Source organism: Theropithecus gelada, chromosome 8, assembly GCF_003255815.1.
Source record: "Theropithecus gelada isolate Dixy chromosome 8, Tgel_1.0, whole genome shotgun sequence".
NCBI classification, from domain to species: Eukaryota; Metazoa; Chordata; class Mammalia; order Primates; family Cercopithecidae; genus Theropithecus; species Theropithecus gelada.
Genome location: NC_037676.1, coordinates 62,744,399 through 62,759,637, shown reverse-complemented (window position 1 = coordinate 62,759,637; position 15,239 = coordinate 62,744,399). Strand labels below are relative to the sequence as shown.

The 15,239-nt window shown below is 40.0% G+C and overlaps 1 protein-coding gene across 3 annotated transcripts in view; it reads right to left on the bottom strand.

Moving 5' to 3' along the window:
* The window catches only part of RAB2A (RAB2A, member RAS oncogene family), a 104,067-nt gene that overhangs the window by 70,941 nt on the left and 17,887 nt on the right, over window positions 1-15,239 (bottom strand). The gene's annotated exons all lie outside the window — the stretch shown is intronic.

Genomic DNA, 15,239 nt, shown 5'->3' with positions numbered 1-15,239 from the left:
CTGGGTAACATAGCAAGACCCCATAGGTATTTAAAAATTAGGCTGGGCGTGGTGGCCCATTCCCGTAATCCCAGCACTTTGGGAGACTGAGGTGGGTAGATCATGAGGTCAGGAGTTCAACACCAGACTGGCCAACATGGTGAAACCCCGTCTCTACTAAAAATACAAAAATTAGCCGGGTGTGGTGGCAGGCACCTGTAATCCCAGCAACTAGGGAGGCTGAGGCAGGAGAATTGCTTGAACCTGGTAGGCAGAGGCTGCAGTGAGCCGAAACTGCGCCACTGCACGCCAGCCTGGGCAACAAGAGCGAAACTCCGTCTTTAAAAAAACAAAACAAAACAAAAACAAAATCCCAGCTACTCAAGAGGCTGAGGCATCAGAATCGCTTAAACCTGGGAAGTGGAAGCTGCAGTGAGCCAAGACTGCGCCACTGCACTCCAGCCTGGGCAACATAGCAAGATTCTGTCTCAAAAAAATAAAAATAAAAATAAAATAGCAAGGCGTGGTAGCACATCTGTGGTCCTAGCTACTCAGGAGGCTAAGGAGGGACGACTGTTTGAGCCTAGGAGTTTGAGGTTGCAGTGAGCTATGACTGAGCCATTGCATTCCAGCCAGAGTGACAAGCAACACCTTGTCTCCAACATAGAATAAAAATAGTAAAAATAAAAGATGTACAGCTTCTACTGAATGTCACTTTTGCACCACTGCAAAGTTGAAAAATTGCTAAGTCAAACCATCATAAGACAGAGACCATCTGTAGTTATCTTTTTAGTGCCTCAGTTTCCTAATCTGTAAGAAGTAGGCTAATAACACCTATTTAATAGGATAATTGAGAACATTAAATAAGTTAATCCATTCTAAGTCTTAAAACAGTGTCTGGCACATAGTAAAGTTTCAAAAAAGAATTAAACAAATGTTTGTTGCTACCATCAATAGTAAACCACTATTACTATGTCTGTTTACACTTTAGGCTCCCTAAAAGCATGAACCATGATCTATTCATCTTCAGCATTAGCCACATGTATCTCCAGTGCAAAGACAAAGGCTCACAAACTCGCGGAATGGGGTGAAAGACTATAAACTTGCTTTTTTCCCAACATGTGAGCACAAATGTGTATGTGTATACAGGAGAGGGAGAGAAACAGAATCAGTTGCAGGGTATTAAATGCTATGGTACAAAGAAAAAGCTGAGCAGGGCAAGGATGTAGGACCTGAAATGCTGGGGTAGGGGGAAGGAGGACGGTATGTTACTAAACCAGGTAGCCTCTCATGGAGAAGGTGAGATTTAAATGAAGGTTTAAAGGAGATGAAGAAATAGGCCAGTGGATCACTGAGAGAAGGGTATTATTCCACACCAAGGAAACAGTTTAGAAGAAAAGTTCTAAGGTGGCACATTTTAGAGAAACTGCAATAAGGCCAATGCGGTTAAAGCACAGGAGGCGGGGAGAGTCATGCCCCTAGGAACTAGGATATAGGAATGACAGGGGCCTAATCACACAGAACCTAAAGAACTCTGTGTTTATTGAGACAAAATAGGGGATTCACTGGAGAGTTTTCAGCAGAGGAGTAAAATAATTTTACTTAAATTCTAAAAGGCCTACTGGCTGCTACAATGAGAACAAACATAAGTAGAAGCAGATGAAAGCAGAAGCAAAGAAGGCAGGTGTGGTGGCTCACGCTTTCCCTAGCACTACGGGAGGCCAAGGCAGGTGGACTGCTTGAGCCCAGGAGTTCAAGATCAGCCTGGACTACATGGTGAGACCCTGTCTCTACAAAAAAATACAAAAAACTTAGCCAGGCATGGTGGTGCACACCTTAGTCCCAGTTACTTGGGGGGCTGAGGTGGGAGGATCACTTGAACCTGGGAGGTAGAGGATGCAGTGAGCCAAGATCGCGCCACTGCACTCCAGCCTGGATGATGGAGTGAGACCTTGACTTACAAACAAAACAAAACAAAAAAAACCATGAACCAGTAAGGAGCTTTCTCAGTAAGACAAGAAATGGTGACTTGGACCAGGGTGGTTGCACTGGGGGTAGCTCAAAGTGACTGAATTCGTGAGGCAGAGCCAAGAGAATGTGTTGACAGTGTGAATTTTTTGAGAAAGAGAAGTGAGTTAAGAATGATTCCAATGTTTTTGCCTGATCAAACAGTGAGTTCAATGAGATGGGAGATGTAGGTAGAGCAGATTGAGAGTGGACAGATCATCAGTTCCAGTTTGGTTATTTTGAGTTGAGATGTCTATTAGTCATCCAAGAGAGAAAGCTGAGTAGACCACTCAATATGTGAGTACAGATTTCAAGAAAGACGTTCAGGATGAAGATAAGCCACATGTAAAGAGGAATCAGCAAAATAATAATAATAATAATAAAGACAGACATAGCCTATGTTTGTTATTTAATCACAGAATTAAACAGAATGAGAACAAACAAAAATGGATTTTGAGTGAAGGCTGGCAAATTCCAAAACCCCTCCCCCCCCTTTTTTTTTAAAAGGAGGACAAATAGAAAGCCTGTATTTAAATCTTTAACAACAACAACAACAACAACAACAACAACAACTTCTGGAAAGGAATCCCCTATAAACAGTTGTTTTTGCTACTTTTCTAATAGAAATGGAAAATTAAAGAAAAAGCAACTATCTAGCGTTTTAAAAAAAGTTATGCTGGGATCTCTGATAAAAACCCAATTTGAAATGGGGAGAAAAAACTATCTCCTGCCAATGGCTTTCATTCTGCACCAAGAACAAGGCCTGTGCACATCCTCTCCCTTTCTCTCCACGTAGACAGACATTCCACATTACAGATGCTGTCCTTTGTCATTCCAGTGAAGTAGCTCCAATCTCCAATCATTTTCTATCCATTGGTAGTTTTCAATCCACACCAAAAAAAAAAAAAAAAAAAAAAGACCCAAAAAACAAAAACAAACAAACAAAAGCAACCCAAGCTGATGCTCAGGCCTCACACCTCCAGAGATTCTGACTGAATTGTGTAGTCGTTAAAAGCACTACCTGGGTGATCTTGGATAAACTACTTGGCCTTTGCATGCATCACTTTCAAAAATGAGGATAAGAACAGTACATACTTCACAACAAGAGTTGTGAGAATTAAACCAGTTAACATATATAAAGCACTGAAAACATGTAGGAAGCACTATGTAATAACTTACCAGTATTATTATTTAATTAAACAAACAAAGACAAAAATCCAACAAGGATTACCTCTTCACTTGAAGCTTCCTCTAGATGTCCATGTAGTTTATCTTTTCTTTACATCCTAGAGAAGTACTATATTCCTTTACCATTCAAAACTAGATCTCAGCCCTCTCTCCCTGTTTGGAGATCTAGCAACCTGTTTTTCTTGCATCTTTATTACCTGCTTCTCCATGGAAATCTTCTGACACATGCATTCAAGTCTCCCATCCTCGAACACACTCAAGAGAAGATTGGTCAAGTCTTGTACATCAAATTCTCTCAGCTATCACAAATAGGAAATATCACTAACTAGAATCTTAAACCTGAAGGTTTGAGAAGGCTTAAGAAAAAAGAAAAAGTCCAACACAAAGAATTACCCTGAGATTTTGGAGAGTACCTGTACAGATGACAAAGGTTATTTATTTGTTTTCCTAAACAAACAGAAAGCCATGCGCACCCTCCACCTCTTCTAGTATTCCTCTGGATGTGATCTTTCCCTTAATGGACTTCAGAACACTTTATCTCTGAAACGATAATTATTATGTACTAACTTTTATCTTACACTACAGTTATTTAAATGCCTGTTTTTACAACATTTATAAACAAAGTTCCTTTAGGGCAAGATCTGTATTCCTATTCATCTTTTCATTCTCCAAAGCACCTAGAATGATCTGTTCAGCTAGTATTGATGAATTATTTGTTCAATGAATAAAAAGCAGATGTGCAAAACATTGTTTTTTAAGGCCTGATGTGGATATCTTGGATATACACAGATCATCACCACTCTGTAATTAATACAAATCACTACACTTATTAATGCTGCTATTAGAGTTGGTACCATACCTTACCTTCTTCCTTTACTCGGGGTCGGAGTCACTGTCCCTCAGTAGGACACCATTGTGAGAGCTGAATATTAAACATCAAGTCAATGAGATAACAATTATGAGTAGTACTCATTAAAAATCAGATTCCTGGCCGGGTGTGATGGGTTCACACCTATAACCCCAGTGCTTCAGGAGGCCAAGGCAGGAGGACTGAATGCTTGAGCCCAGGAGTTTGTGACCAGCCTGGGCAACATGGCACCTCTACAAAAAATAAGCTGGGTATGGTGGTACATGGCAGTAGTCTCAGCTACTTGGAGGATGAGGTGGAAGGATCACCTGAGTTCAGGAGGCTCAGACGTTATCATCCCACTGCACTACAGCCTGGGTGACAAAGTGTGAAACCTTGTCTCCAAAAGTAAAAATTAAAAAAAAAAAAAAGACAGATTCCTGAAGCCCCATCTCAGAGATTTAGTATGTCTTTGGTGGGGCCCAAGAACTAATTAAGTCCTCTGGTCATTTTAAGGCAAAGAGTCCTTACGAGTAGGTGCTGGGTATTCTACTGAAGTTCATTTTCCTTGTCCTAAACCAACTTCCCACTAATTGCAAGATTTGTCAATATTAGTGATGATTCTATTTTTACAATCAGAAGCCAAACAGCTTTAATTTAAAATATGTGAAAACGAGGTCAGGCATGGTGGCTCACGCCTGTAATCCCAGTACTTTGGGAGGCTGTGGTGGGCAGACTGCTTGAGCTCACGAGTTCAAAACCAGTCTGGGCAATATGGTGAAACCCCGTGTCTACCAAAAACACAAAAAAACTAGACATTTTGTAATCATATTACAAACTGAAAAACCATGAAACATGAAAAAATAAAGTCTGCCCTTTTCAGAGTATTAATAAACAACAGGCTTTACAGTTGTAACACCAGTGTTCAAATCCATCTGGATAATTTCATAACCTGTGACCTCAGGCAAGTTAGTTATGGAAACTGAGCTCTACTTCCACATCTATAAAATTGCAAAATGAAAATACAGGCTGGGGCTCACACCTATAATCCCAGCACTTTGGGAGGCGAAGGTGGTAGAATCACTTGAGGCAAGGAGTTTAAAAACCAGGCTGGGCAACATACTGAGACCCCATCTCTATTTAAAAAACAAAAAGAAAAAAAAAGGCACGAGGGGAAAAAAAAAAGAAAAGAAAATACAGCATTCCTATTTCAGAGGAATGCATGAGGCTCAAGTGATAAAATGTAGTAGTATTTTGCAAATTCAAAGTTTTAATACAAATGTTAAACTGAGGATTCTTCAAGACGAGTACAGCTAAGAGAGCATTATCTCCAACTAAACTCACCTGACCACATTAAAAAACTTAAATGAATTGGGCTGGGCATGGTGGCTCACGCCTGTAATCCTAGCACTTTGGGAGGATGAGGCAGGCAGATCATTTGAGGTCAGGAGTTTGAGACCAGCCTGGCTAATATGGTGAAACCCTGTCTCTACTGAAAATATAAACATTAGCCAAAATAGCTTGAATCCGTGAGGTGGACGCTGCAGTAAGTGGAGATCATGCCACTACACTTCAGCCTGGGCAACAGAGCGAGAAACAAGAAAAAAAGAAAAAAAAAAGAATTGAAGGAAATATCTGCAATTTTATCACTTTTTTGTTTTTTTTTTGAGAAGGCATCTCACTCTGTCGCCCAGGCTGCAGCGCAGTAGTGCGATCTCAGCTCACTGCAACCTCTGCCCCCCGAGTTCAAGCGATTCTCCTGCCTCAGCCTCCCGAGTAACTGGGATTACAGGCACCCGCCAACATACCCAGCTAATTTTCGTATTTTTAGTAGAGACGGGGTTTCACCATATTGGACAGGCTGGTCTTCAACTGAACTCATGACTTCAAGTGATCCACCTGCCTCAGCCTCCCAAAGTGCTGGGATTACAGGCGTGAGCCACCATGCCCAGCCATCACTGTCTTTTTAAACAGAATGATTTCGGGATTGTTTTCATGTTGTTGGTTTGCCATATATTATCCCCTTGCATCCAAGGGAATAATTTTCATTTCATCAGCTGTATACTCTCTGGCGGTTTACTGTAGTAAACTGGATAATGGCCCCCCAAAAGATATGTCCAAGTCCTGACCCTAGAACCATGAATGTGACTTTATTTGGAAAAAGGATCTCTGCAGATATAATTAAGAATCTCTGGATGAGCTCATCCTGGATTTAGGGTGGAGCCTAAATCCAAATGACAAGTGTCCTTCTAAGAGAAAGGCAGGAGACAAAGACACAGGGGAGAAAGCAAAGTGAATGAAGACAAGGATAGAGAGTACAGTTCTGCTGCCAGAAGCCAAGGAACGCTTGGAGCCACCACAAGCTGGAAGAGACAAGGCAGGATTCTCCCTGGAGCCTTCTGAGAGAACGCATCTAATATCAGGTGTCTGGCCTCAAGAACTGGGAGAGAACAAATTTCTGTGATTTTAAGCCACCAAGCTCATAAGTTGTTACAGCAGCCCTAAAAACCTAATACACTAATCAAGAGTCATCTTTCATTCCTAAGACTCTTACGTTGTTAGTTTCCCAAGCCTTGTCGATTCTGTCTATAATAATTCCTACTGTAATCAGTAAGTTACTCAAACACAAGAAATATTGAGTGGTGTGGGAAAAGGAAATTGGGAATACGGAACATTTATTTGAGAAGGCTGTCTAGCGAAAGCTAGGAGGGAAGAGAAGAAACAGTTATTCAAAGAATATTAATTGAATGCATCATGCCTACTATATTTCAGGCATCAAGCTTGGTAATAAAAATAAAGTTCCCAAGAAGATGTAGCTTTAAGAACGTAAAACATCTTTCTCCTGGAAACTGCAAAGTGTAGAAAAAAGTATGCTAACAAAACTGAGAGTTGCTAAAGTATCAATTAAAAAAAGAAATAGACAATATGAAGAACTAACCTTCTATCCTCTTTCCCTTGATGCAATCATCTACTACTATTTGTTTCTTTCTTTTACAGTATTAAAGTACACCCAATATTAAAACACTTCTGGGATGAGACCAAAATCACAAAAATGAGTAAATGACACATAAACTCAGCTGAAAGCCTATGTTCCTATATGTCAGTATCTCTTAAACATTGGGCCTCTGCATACCTTTATTCAGTGTTCTTTCTTTTCCTTTTTTTTGACGGAGTCTCGCTCTGTTGCCCAGGCTGAAGTGCAGTGGCACGATCTCGGCTCACTGCAGCCTCTGCCTCCCGCGTTCAAGCGATTCTCCTGCCTCAGCCTCCCGAGTAGCTAGGACTACAGGCACTTGCCACCACGCACAGCTAATTTTTTTGTATTTTTAGTAGAGATGGGGTTTCACCGTGTGAGCCACAATGGTCTCGATCTCCCAACCTCGTGATCTGCCTGCCTTGGCCTCCCAAAGGGCTGGGATTATAGGCGTGAGCCACCACACCCAGCCTATTCAGTGTTCTTTCTCTAATAATAACCAGCGACTTCTTTTGTCTACAGCTACTCATCTTTAAGATTTAACTCAAGTGTCATATCGTCGAGGAGGCTTTCCATAACACACACCTCTCTTTACAAAGGTAGAAGTATCTTCCTTTGTATTCTCCTGATTTTTATTAAAAATTTTTTTTCTCCTGATTTTTATTTATTTTTGGTGGTGGTGGTGGGGGGCGGGGGGTGCTGCTGCAGGCCACATCTGATTTTTTCAAAGATGAAAATTATCTGGCTGTGAATGTATAAAATAATTTATTTAACTGTCTGGTTTCAGGGGAAAAACACAACAGCCTCTGCTGTCAATGCCAGAAGAGAAAGAACACTGACAAGTTTCTGTGATTATCTCGCTCAGCTTGGGTGTGACGTGGACTCCAGGAAACCAAATCTAGACCTGTGTTTCAATCACTAGATGAAGTAAGCCTCACTGAAGGCCTACACTTTAAAAATAGACTTATGAAGAACTGTAAGCATATGATGTATTCAGAAACTACTTACTAAGCACCTTAAATGGATACACAATGGTTAATGGAGTTTGTTCTTGTCGCCCAGGCTGGAGTGCAATGGTGCGATCTTAGCTCACTGCAACCTCTGCCTCCTGGGTTTGAGCAATTCTCCTGCTTCAGCCTGCTGAGTAGCTGGGATTACAGGTGCCTGCCACCACGCCCAGCTAATTTTTGTATTTTTAGTAGAGATGGGGTTTCATCACGTTGGCCAGGCTGATCTGGAACTCCTGACTTCAGGTGATCTGACCGCCTCCCAAAGCGCTGGGATTATGTTTTATCCTGCACTCTTTATGAAATCTTTACCTGTTTTTTTTTTTTTTTTTTTTTTTGAGACGGAGTCTCGTTCTGTCGCCCAGGCTGGAGTGCAGTGGTGCAATCTCTGCTCACTGCAACCTCCGCCTACCAGGTTCAAGCAATTCTCCTGCCTCAGCCTCCTGAGTAGCTGGGATTACAGGTGTGCGCCACCACGCCCAGTTAATTTTTGTATTTTTAGTAGAGACGGGGTTTCACCATGGTGGTCAGGCTGGTCTTGAACCCCTGACCTCATGATCCACCCGCCTCAGCCTCCCAAAGTGCTGGGATTACAAGCATGAGCCACCGTGCCCGGCCCAAAATCTCTTTACCTTTAACTCCCTTAAAGTTCTAATTTTTTCCCTTAATTTTCACCAATGTCCTTTTGTTGTCTCAGGATCACATCTAAGAAACCATATTACATTTATTTAACTGTCAGGCCTTCTTAAGGTTCCTCTTGGTTTTAACAGTTTCTCATGCTTTCCTTTTTTTGATGTTCTCGGCAGTTTTGAGGAGTACTGATTAGGTATTTTGTAACATGCCCTGTGTTGAAATTTGTCTAATTTTTTCATGATTAGACTGGGATTATAAGTGTTTGGGAGGAAGATGACAGAGAAAGATTACCATTTTCATCACATCATATCAAGGGTACATACTATCAATGTAACTGATCACTGTTGATTTTAACCTTCATAACCTGGCTAAGGCAGTCTGTCAGGCTTCCCCAATGCAAAGGAACTTTCCCCCTCTTTTCTATACTGTATTCTTGGGAAGGAAGTTACTATGCACAGCCCACACTAGAAGAGTTGACTTCTGCCCCAGAGTTTTCACATAGGGAAAAGTTTTCTCCCCATTGTGTCTTACATAATGTCACCTCTCATCACCATATCCAATCTTCTGCCTTTCCACATTGTTTTAACATTACCATATGTAGGCATTACTTTTACATTAAAAAAATGGGCCAGGCATGGTGGCTCACACCTGTAATTCCAGCACTTTGGGAGGCTGAGATGGGCAGATAACTTGCAGTCAGAAGTTCCAGACCAGCCTGGCCAACATGGGGAAACCCCATCTCTACTGAAAATACAACAAAATTAGCCAGGCATAGTGGCACACACCTGTAATCTCAGCTACTTGAAAGGCTGAGGCATGGGAATCGCTTGAACCTGTGAGACGGAAGTTGTGGTGAGCCAAGATTGCACCACTGCACTTCAGCCTGAGCGAGAGAGGGAATCTGTCTCAAAAAGAAGAAGGGAGGGAGGGAGGGGGGCAGGCAGGAAGGCAGTATTTGAGGTATACACTTTTCAGAAATGGAAAAGTGCCTGAAAATTATCTTCATTTTTAACACTTTTCACTCCCTATGATATCCTTCACTAAATCCTGATAATTCTAGCTCTCATCTGTAACCTCCTTTTATTTTCATTACCACTGCCTTAGACAAGGCCTCTAGGAACCTCTTCTCTGGAACATTTTAATTACCATCTAACTATATACCCGTACCCTTTCAATCTATCTTACATGTGACTGCACCAGGAATGGATGAGAAAAAAAGAATGGATGAGTCAGAAGAAAAGGATTACATTTAACATCTAGTATGTCTATGCCACTATATTACAATATGAATATATACGGTATTTGGTTTTAAAGTTAATTATAATTCTAGTTGTATAATCTTTCTTTTAAAAATTTCAGTGCATTCCACTGTCTACAGAATAGAGTTCAAACTCTACCTTAACCTGTCACATGTACCTCCCTAGGTCTACCATGTTTAATGGATTTATCTTTCTAGCCTTATTTCTCCTAACAGCCTGATACAGGGTCCATACTAAAGTCAAACTGGACCATTCATATCAAGGACAGTACAAGGTGTGGAACTTAGCAGACAACTGCCTTCCTGTTTACTCCTATTTCTATATTTTGATTTTTTACCATTTCTACTTGTCAGAACCAGTTCAAATGTTATTGTACCCTATTTTCCAAGGAGGAAAAAGGCATTCCCCTTCTTACAAAATGCCATACTTTCTTGCAGTTCCTCAGTCAGAGTCCTTATCATATTCTACAAGCACAGCTAGACTATAAACCCCTTAAGGGCAAGGACACATCAAATCTACTTTTTAAATCCTTCACAATTGTACTTAGTCCTACGTTTTATATTTGGTGAACTTACACCTTCTACATTTCAAAATACACGACGAATTTAAGAGATAACAAATACTCACTGGACTAGATTTGAATCCTGTGTATGACACTGAAAAAGTTGCTTCAGGTCTCTAGGTCTTGTTTGCTTATTTGTGTAATGGTAATTATACTACATCTTATTCATTAGTTATTGTGAGAAATGAAAGATAATATGTAGCAAAAGAGATAATGCATCTAGGAAAAATCACTTCTTTTTCCTTTCCAAATACCTAAAGACAAGCTCACTTTATCTGCTAAGGCCAAATTGCTCTAAACGTACATACTTGATTAAGCACTTATCATATGGTACTTTTATTATCAGTTTACATATCTAGCTTCACTCCTCAGGAGCAGTCACATTCGCCTTTTTGTATTTTGAAAACGACCTTGCACAGTGAACTGGCTTAAAAGCAGATGCTCAGGGAATGAATTAATGCATCTCATGCTCACTGGAAAGATCACAAAGTAATAGACTATTCTATCAAACAACTCTAGTCTACATCTCAAGAAAAAAAACTACCAATTTCTAAAAAAAAAAAAAAAAAAAATTCAATAGTGGATTTTTCAGATGGGAAAATGATGCTAGAGAATGAAAACACGACTGCATTAAATTAGAGTTGTATCTGTATTATTATCTGCCCCTAACTTAAGTGTTATTTTCCTTTGAAAAGGTAGTGAGTACAGCCATGTGCCAGTTATCAATTGACTGCCTCCTTGCTCCAAATCCACCCTTCACTGTCCTTCAAGTGAGACTGAAACCTTCCTACCTTGGTAGGGCACAGGGCATAACAGCTTCATCAGCACTCAGCACCCCTCTATGGCCATCTGCTCCCAGCACTCCTTCAGGTTGCTTTCCATGGAGTTCTCAGGCTACACACACACCATGGAAGGGTTCCCCAAGCATGAAGAGGGCAGCTGTCCAGCTCATTTCAGTCCCTTAATGTCTCTGACATCCAGTAGGCCTCAGCTGTGCCCCTCCAATGAAGTCTGAATGTCAGATCTGTTCCTTCCTTCCGTGCTCTGCATAGCCTTAGTGGTAGTGACTACTACCCTAACTGCTGTTACTATAGTCTTCAGAGTTCTCTCTACCTCTCAGCCAATTCCCCCATTACTCTAATCCTACATTACAGTTAAGGATTGTTTACATTAGACTTTCTCTGTTCAAATTCCTGTGTAGTTTCGGTTTCCTAATTGAACTCTAAATGATACAACTAGCATGAATAATAATATCCTGCATTAGATAAGCCAAATTTAATTTGGTAAAGTTGAGGGTATTTGAATATCGGTAGAATTTAAATTTTCTTAGGAAAGACATAGTTTGTCTTTAAGTGCAGTATTTTTGCAAATACAAAGCTAGATATGATTTAAATCTTAAAAAACTGGAAAACAGAGCATTCAATAATTTTATTAGGGAATACGTTACAGAGGTATTAAACCTGATAGCAAGTAAGAATGTGGCGAAAATGGCATCCCTATTCCTTTCTTCCTCCCAACTCGTGGAACTTTCCTCACTAGTTTATCTTAATAGTGGAAAATGGCTAGAATGTTTAAGAAAAATCAGGAAGAATAAAACTGGGCTATATGGCCAAGCATGGTGGCTCACGCTTGTAATCCCAGTACTGGGAGGCTGAGGTGGGAGGAATGCTTGAGGCCAGGAGTTTGAGACCAGTCTGGGCAACATAGTGAGATCCTGTCTCTATAAAAAATCAAAACTTAGCCAGCCGCGGTGGTGTGCACCTGCAGTCCCAACTACTCAGGAGGCTGAGGTGGGAGGATTTGCTTGAACCAGGGAGGTCAAGGCTGCAGTGAGCCATGATCATGCCACTGCACTCCCACTGGGCAACAGAGTGAGACTCTGCCTGAAAATAAACAAATAAAATAAAAAAGAAAACAGTTATAAATACCTTTTAGAATTGTAGGATGTCAGTTTTGTTGGAACTAGAGAGGTCCTCTGGTGTGATGTTTTTTAGACAGCCATACTGGTCAGGTCATGAAACCAATTTAGTGGATTGGAACTAGCATTAAAAAAGAATTAGATGGGCCAAGTGCGGTGACTCACACCTGTAACCCCAGCACTTAGGGAGGCCGAGGTGAGTGGATTACCTGAGGTTAGGAGTTCGAGACCAGCCTGACCAACATGGTGAAAAACCCTGTCTCTACTAAAAATACAAAATTAGCTGGGTGTGGCAGCACATGCCTGCAATCCCAGCTACTTAGGAGGCTGGGGCACGAGAATTGCTTGAACCTGGGAGGCAGAGGTTGCAGTGAGCTGAGATCATGCCACTGCACTCCAGCCCAGGCAACAAGAGCAAAACTCTGTTTCAAAAAAAAAAAAAAAAAAAAAAAATTATAACAAAATAACAAATACATATACGATTAGAATAAGCACACTTAGAAATTTTTGTTTTGGAGATATATATGCATTTACACACATGAACCCTAGATTGCAATGTAAAATATACTTTATTCTGTGGCTTATAAAAAACAAACCTAGAAATTACTGTGCAGTGTCTAACCCAACTCATATACAACAAAAGATCTCATCCACATTTTTGCTAGTACTGACGGTAAAATAAATAAACTGGGAAGAATCTGGAATACTTCTGTTCTCTTTTAATTGATATTTAAGAGGACAGAGATATTTACAAGGACAGAGATCAAAGGAAAAATCTGATTGAATCACTTGTTGTCAATTTAACATAAATAATAAGAGGCAGAAACTCAAAATCAAGTTTTTTTTATTCTAAGTCATAGTTTCTTTTCCCACTGGTCCACTCAACCTCCTGAATTTGTTCTTTCCCAGATACATGCTGCTATTTGCAATCAATAAATTTGCTAACTAAAAAGAAAGTTATCTCACTTTCCAGCTAGCAATACTAGGGATGAAAGGAACATTCTATAAGTAAAATGATTCTGACATTGCAGAAATTTAATAAAGAGAAATGTTTTTAAAAGAACACTATTTCCACTATGCTGACTTTATCCCAAATAATAGTGTTCCAATTAGGTTACCTATGTGACTTAATATACACAATTAATGTTGGTTAGGCTGTTGAATTGTAAGTACGTGAAATATATACCAAAGTCAAAATTAAATATTCTTTCTAAATTCATACTTTTAATGGAAGGTAATTTGGCAGTACCTATCAAAATGCAAAATGTAATTACCAGTGACCCAGAAATTTTACTTCTTGCACAAATGCACAAGAAGGCTAACGGCAACATTGTCTATAACGATATTCATCAACGCAGGTGTAGGTGGACATTTGCTGTTTCTCGCTACCTAACATCAGAGCACTCTTCTTTGAGATCCTTAGCAGCTAAGGCAGGGAGACATGTGTCCTAGACTGAGCCAATCAGATACTCCTATCTAGAACTTAGAATCTTGAAAAAGTGCTGCAATATCAAGGACCATCAACAGACAATACATAGTGGCTACAGTGGAGATGAGAGCAGTGGAGGCCAGTGGTATGCATCCAGCATCCTCTCAAGCAGGCCGTACTGACAACAGCAATTTGGCTGTGCCTTGCCTTTCTTCATTTTGCCCATCTTCAAACTTGATTTTATTGCTTTCCTGTCTGTGAACCATCCAATCTTTCCAATAAAATCTTCTGTTTACATTAACCAGAATTGGTTTCTGTTATTTGCTACCACAGACCTCGACTAACAGAAATCAGAAGCTGATAAATTGTGGTTCATCTATCTAGAATTTTTAAAAAATGAGAGAGATTTACATGTGGTGATACAGAAAGACACTCAAGATTTACCCTCAAATGAAAAAAATAAAACTGTAGAACAGCGGTGATTGTATAATCTCACTGGTAGAATTGGGACACATGTACACATACACAGGCTTAGAGAGGTACAGAAAATTTCTGGAAGGATGTTTACCATGCTTGCTTACATATGTAAAGTGTGAAGAGGAACTTTCATCAACACTATATAAGCAGTACTTTTACTGACTTCATCTAACTACCTCCATAGTGTCACTGCATTTAAATAACCAGCAAAACTTCTAGTGTGACCACATATAGCTACTATAAATGTTGATCTGATAAGAAAATTACAAGAAAGCCTGCAAGTAAAATAATGCACTGTGAAACAGAAAATTTTGATTTCTTTCTCCTCCCTGTGTCTAAAAATCTCTGAAGAATACTACTAAGTAGTACTTTTTAGTAAGACTTATTCATGGCTAAGGCTGAAAATTCACATAGCCACACTTAAGTCCAACATGATTTTTCTATTTCTCCTACAAATTCTCCAAGAAAAGAAACTTTAAGCCAGAAAGAATGGGGGGAAAGGCCAAGCAAGAAAAAAAAAATTAAATGGTGAATGAGGCTTATTACTGTACAAATATCTGAGTTGAGGGTAGAAATTTGCTCCACTTAGAGAATGGGGAAGGGAATAACGCTCCTTAATGCAGATATCCAGAGGGTTAAGCAATCCCTTAAACTATGACACACAATGGTCTTCACAGTATAGTCCCAAGATTCCTTAGTGTTAATCATCATATCCCTTTCCTCCAGTCCTGATGAAAATCCTTTACTGCCACATTTTGTACATCACTCCTGGTATAAAGTCATTAAACCTTCTTGGCAAAATAAGTATGAGGAGCCCAGCCCAGTATTTCTCACATTATATAAAGATGGGGCAAAAGCACAAACTGATTCTACTGATTAGGTGGACAATTATTCAAACAAGTTATACCAAGTCTGTACCTATCACTTGATTTTTCATTTGTTATTTATGTTTTATTTTA